Here is a 6,321-nt window from a genome sequence, read left to right as displayed (position 1 = left end):
CCTCGGCCCCCTCCCTGGTGACCCCCCCAGCTACATAGGAGAAGCAGTCCAAGCTGCTTTGCAGGCCCAAGGATACTGAACTGCTGCTACAGAAGGGTTGCAGAGCTGAATGAGAGAGATGGGCAGGTGGGTTTCAGACCAGTGGAGCCCCCAGCCCGAGCTCTCTGGGGTACCATAGGGATTATTTATGCCATTTGGGGCTGGTTTTAAGAAAGTCTGTTGCCCTTGATTCTCATGTTGATGTTATTGGCCTCAGAGGTGATCTTGGGAGGAGTCCCCTGGGCTGTGGCCCTAAGGAGAATAAATCACCATGATTTTGATAATTACAAAGGGAAGAACCCCTGTAGCAGCACCTTGGACGCTTGTGGTGGCTTTTTGCGCAGGTGGACAGCTGAAGAAAACATGTTTTTGTTGGAAAAGTTGGACTGAACTTTAGTGCAGAAGCACCTTCCTGAGCAAGGAGTCATGCAGGATGCACAGGAATTACATCATCCCACAATATATGGACCAATTGCGCAGTTTGTATGTATTTTTGAAATGTCCCTGCTGCCTCTCCAGGAAGCAGCTTGATGAGTCTCCCAAAGTAAAACAATAACCCAAGATCATAAAAGCGACAGCATAAAAATTATCAATATTAAGCCAAGGACCTGCAACATCACAAAACATTAAAACAGGTAAAGGTAGTCCCCTGTGGAAGCACCAGTTGTTTCCAACTCTAGGGTGATGTCACATCACGACGTTTTCACAGCAGACTTTTCACAGGGTGGTTTGCCATTGCCTTCCCCAGTCATCTCCACTTTCACCCCAGCAAGCTGGGGACTCATTTGACCGACCTCAGAAAGATGGGAGGTTGAGTCAAACTTGAACCAGATACCTGAACACAGCTTCCGTCAGGATCGAACTCAGGTTGTGAGTAGAGAGTTCGAACTGCAGTACTGCAGCTTTGCCACTCTGCGCAAAACATCCAGCAGCCTAAAATGATATTCAGAGAACTGTCCTCCGGCTGGAAGGACATCATGACAACAACAGCTTTCAAAGATGGAAGCCCTCAGCGGGAACCCCGGGCACCAGGAAGTGGGCTGCTTGGCCTTGTAAGGCAGCTGCCTGCTGAGCCAGGTGTTGGGTGTTTTGACTGCATGGTGACTTCCCACCTGACGCGAAGGCTGCAGACCTCACACAGGGTCTAGATAGGCTGATCGCTTGTCTGGAGGAGGAGGAGTCAGTGGTTGTGGTCCTCACTGGCACTAATGTCATTGGCAAATGTAGCCATGTGGTCTTGGAGGGAAAATGTAGGTTGCTAGCCAGAAGGGAGAAAGGGCAGGACCTCCCAGGCAGCGTTCCCCAAAATGCCTCAGGTTCCATGTGCGTTGCCAGCTAGATGTACACAGATTGGGGTGACTCAGTGCATGGAGGAGAAGAAAGTGGTCAATGTAGAGAGGGTTTAGATTAGTTAGGCACTGGGGAACTTTCTGGATGTGCCACACCCGCACAAAAGAGACAAGTTTCACTTGAACCAAAAGGGAACCAGGCTGCTGGCACTTCATATCTTCTGGGGAGAAGCTGACAGGAGCTGGGAAGTCTCCAGTTCAGAGACAGTCATCCCAAAGGGATGGTTTGGTAAATCTTTGAAAATATTAGTGGGAGGACGCTAGAACCTGAGAATGAGAGAAGGGCAGTACAGTGCGGACAGTACAGAAAATGACAACCAAGATGATCAAGGGATAGGAACCTTTTTTCTTTGAGGAAAGGCTGAAGAGTTTGGGACTTTTTAATGTAGGGGAAAAGACAGCTAAGGGGAGACATGATAGAGGTGTATAAAACCATGCTTTGGATAAAGTGGGCAAAGAGAATATTTTCTCTCTCATAATACTAGAACTTGGGGGCACCCAATAAAATTGTTGGAAGATAAGTTCAAGAAGGACAAAAGGAAATACTTTACTGAGTTACAGAACTGTACAACTGATGCCAGTGGAGGCAGTAAAGCATAGATGGCTTTTAAAAGAGGTTCTCCTGATTCATGGAGGAAAGATCCATTGATGGTTACTAGCCACGGTGACTAAAGGCAACCTTCACAATCAGAGGCATTAAACCTTGGAATCCCAGTGTCAGAAGGGGAACATCAAGGGAAGGCCTCAGCCTCTCTGCCCTGTTGTTGGCCCTCCAGAGGAACTGGTCAGCCACTGTGTGAGAAGACAGGAAGCTGGACTAGATGGACCCTCATTGATCTGACCCAGCAGGGCTCTTCTGATGTTCTTCTCAGGGGAAGGCCTTGGCCTCTCTGCCCTGTTGTTGGCCCTCCAGAAGAACTGGTTGGCCACTGTGTGAAGCAGGATGCTGGACTCGATGGACCCTCAGTAGTCTGATCCAGCAGGGCTCTTCTGATGTTCTTCTCAGGGGAAGGCCTTGACCTCTGTGCCATGTTGTTGGCCCTCCAGAAGAACTGGTCAGCCACTGTGTGAGAAGACAGGAAGCTGGAGTAGATGAATCCTCACTGATCTGACGCAGCAGGGCTCTTCTGATGTTCTTCTCAGGGGAAGGCCTCGGCCTCTCTGCCCTGTTGGCCCTCCAGTGGAACTGGTTGGCCACTGTGTGAGAAGACAGGAGGCTGGACTAGATGGACCCTCACTGGTCTGATCCAGCAGGGCTCTTCTGATGTTCTTATGAAGGCCTCAGCCTCTCTGCCCTGTTGTTGGCCCTTCGAGGGAACTGGTTGGCCACTGGGTGAGATGGGATGTTGGACTAGATGAACCCTCCTTGATCTGGTCAAGTAGGACTCTCCTTAAGTTCTTATGATGCTTCTGACATGCCCATGCAACTTTGGTACCTTAATAAATGACTGAATTTTTTTACTGTGGTGTTATTGTTTGGGGAGTGGCCAACCATGGCTTAGAGGCAGAGCATCTGCTTGGAATGCAGAAGGTCTCAGGTTCAATCACCAGAATCTCAATTGGAAAGATCAGGTGAGACCTCTGCCTGAGCCCCTGGAAAGCCACTGCTGGTCTAAGTAGACAACAGTGATCCTGATGGTCTGAATTAGCACGAGGCAGCTTTACGTATTCATGTAACTGCACCAGTTTGGAGAAATCTGCAGAATGCTGTTTACACTTGAGAACTGATACCCTGCAAGATCTTGGCCTGGTCTCACAGGGTTTAGCTGAATCTTCCATTTCTCCTCATCAGGCCTGCTGACTTTTGTCCCGAGTGGCCCCCTTATACAAACTCTACCCTCCTTCTCCAGACCTAACAAGTGCAGGTCCCCACACCTCCAACCAGCTGGCTTGTAAGGCAGCCCCTTCATGGGATTCATCGGGGGCTGATGGGAGCCCTGAGAACCAGGCATTGGAGCCCTGTGGGCAGCGAGCCCCTTGCTTGGAAGCCCCCTTTCCCTCACAGTTCTCCAGACAGCTGGCCAGAGCAACTTGCACAAATCAACTGCACGTTTGCAGCAAAGCAAACCCTTTCCTCTGATGCACAAGAGATGCAAGAATGACCCAACAGCACGGCACAGCCATGCGGTGTCCAAACTGTAAGCTGAGGGGTGGGCCTTTCTTTCTCACCCCACTGCTGCCAACTCTTGCTGGGTTCTGTAGTTCACCTGCTGCCTGTATGAGAACGGGGCCCTGCCCTCCTGAGACTCTGCACCTGGCCTTGTTTTATCAACAGCTTCAGGATCCAGCGGAGGGTTTTACCTGCCCTCAGGCTGTTTACAGAAATCAAGAACACCAGGAGACTTCCACCTCAACGGAATACTAGCCCAGCGGTTCCTACTTTTTAAAAATGATTATTCTAGTTTGCCAAGCAATTATCACCCAATTAGTCTTCTGGCTACTTCTTCAAAACAACATGGAAACTGAATTTTCCAAAAGTTAAGATTACTGGGCGGCACTTAATGGAATGAGTGCAGAGGCAAGCTGGCATCCGACCATAGTTTTGTTGCCTTCAGTGCGATTCACCAATATGTAAAATCGAAGCACAGCTATCGAGGTGCGGCTTTTAATTACTTTTCTGCTGTTCAATTCAAATGGATATCCTTCAATAATAGACTGTGGGTGCTTCTTAAGAGCTTTATTGGGCCACAAAGCACCAAACTCTAGTTAGACCTCCGGAGCTCATGTTAGGATCAATTCCTTCTCATAATATGCTGGAAGACAATTTTGTTGGTGGCACAATGCTCCTGTGACTCCCAAGCAGCCCCTGTTTGTCAAGTGCTTTTAGACAGCCAATCAACAGTGCAAGTGACATGTCAGAGCCACAAGAAGTGGTGGAGGCTACAAGCATAGCTTCAGGAGGGGGCTGGATAAACATCTGGAGCAGAGGTCCATCGGTGGCTATTAGCCACAAGGTCTAGATGGAACTCTCTGGGGTAGTGATGCTCTATCTCAGGAGTGGCCAACAGTAGCTCTCCAGATGTTTTTTGCCTACAACTCCCATCAGCCCCAGCCATTGGCCATGCTAGCTGGGGCTGATGGGAGTTGTAGGCAAAAAACATCTGGAGAGCTACCATTGGCCACGCCTGCTCTATCTTTTTGGTGCTTGGGAAGGGGGCAACAGTGGGAGGTCCTGTGGTCTGGCCCCACTGTTGGATCTCCTGATGGCACTTTTTTGGCCACTGTGTGACACAGAGTGTTGGACTGGATAGGCCACTGGCCTGATTCAACAAGGCTTCTCTTATGTGACACAGAGTGTTGGACTGAATGGACCATTGGCCTGATCGAACATGGCTTCTCTTGTGTTCTTATGTGACACAGAGTGTTGGACTGAATGGACCATTGGCCTGATCGAACATGGCTTCTCTTATGTTCTTATGTGACACAGAGTGTTGGACAAGATGGGCCATTGGCCTGATCCAACATGGCTTCTCATATGTTCTTATGTGTGAAACAGAGTGCTGGACTGGATGGGCTATTGGCCTGATCCAACATGGCTTCTCATATGTTCTTATGTGTAAAACAGAGTGCTGGACTGGATGGGCTATTGGCCTGATCCAACATGGCTTCTCTTATGTTCTTATGTGTGAAACAGAGTGTTGGACTGGATGGGCCATTGGCCTGATCCAACATGGCTTCTCTTATGTTCTTATGTGACACAGGGTGCTGGACTGGAGGGGCCATTGGCCTGATCCAACAGGGCTTCTCTGATGTTCTTATGTGACACAGAGTGTGGACTGGGTGGGCCACTGGCATGATCCAACATGGCTTCTCTTATGCTCTTATGTGACACAGAGTGTTGGACTGGATGGGCCACTGGCTTGATCCAACATGGCTTCTCTTATGTTCTTATGTGACACAGTGTTGGACTGAATGGGCCACTGGCCTGATCCAAAAGGGCTTCTCTTATGTTCTTATGTGACACAGAGAGTTGGACTGGATGGGCCACTGGCCTGATCCAACATGGCTTCTCTTATGTTCTTATGTGTGAAACAGAGTGTTGGACTGGAGGGGCCATTGGCCTGATCCAACAGGGCTTCTCTTAGGTTCTTATGTGTGAAACAGAGTGTTGGACTGGAGGGGCCATTGGCCTGATCCAACAGGGCTTCTCTTATGTTCTTATGTGTGAAACAGAGTGTTGGACTGGAGGGGCCATTGGCCTGATCCAACAGGGCTTCTCTTATGTTCTTATGTGTGAAACAGAGTGTTGGACTGGAGGGGCCATTGGCCTGATCCAACATGGCTTCTCTTAGGTTCTTATGTGTGAAACAGAGTGTTGGACTGGAGGGGCCATTGGCCTGATCCAACAGGGCTTCTCTTAGGTTCTTATGTGTGAAACAGAGTGTTGGACTGGAGGGGCCACTGGCCTGATCCAACAGGGCTTCTCTTATGTTCTTCTGTGACACAGAGTGTTGGACTGGAGGGGCCATTGGCCTGATCCAACAGGGCTTCTCTTAGGTTCTTATGTGTGAAACAGAGTGTTGGACTGGAGGGGCCATTGGCCTGATCCAACAGGGCTTCTCTTAGGTTCTTATGTGTGAAACAGAGTGTTGGACTGGAGGGGCCACTGGCCTGATCCAACAGGGCTTCTCTTATGTTCTTCTGTGACACAGAGTGTTGGACTGGAGGGGCCATTGGCCTGATCCAACAGGGCTTCTCTTATGTTCTTATGTGTGAAACAGAGTGTTGGACTGGAGGGGCCACTGGCCTGATCCAACAGGGCTTCTCTTGTGTTCTTATGTGACACAGAGCGTTGGACTGGATGGGCCATTGGCCTGATCCAACATGGCTTCTCTTATGTTCTTATGTGTGACACAGAGTGTTGGACTGGAGGGGCCACTGGCCTGATCCAACAGGGCTTCTCTTAGGTTCTTATGTGTGACACAGAGTGTTG

The sequence above is a fragment of the Heteronotia binoei genome, chromosome 11 (genome assembly GCF_032191835.1).
Source record: "Heteronotia binoei isolate CCM8104 ecotype False Entrance Well chromosome 11, APGP_CSIRO_Hbin_v1, whole genome shotgun sequence".
In the NCBI taxonomy this organism is placed as follows: Eukaryota; Metazoa; Chordata; class Lepidosauria; order Squamata; family Gekkonidae; genus Heteronotia; species Heteronotia binoei.
This window is presented reverse-complemented; position numbering follows the sequence as displayed.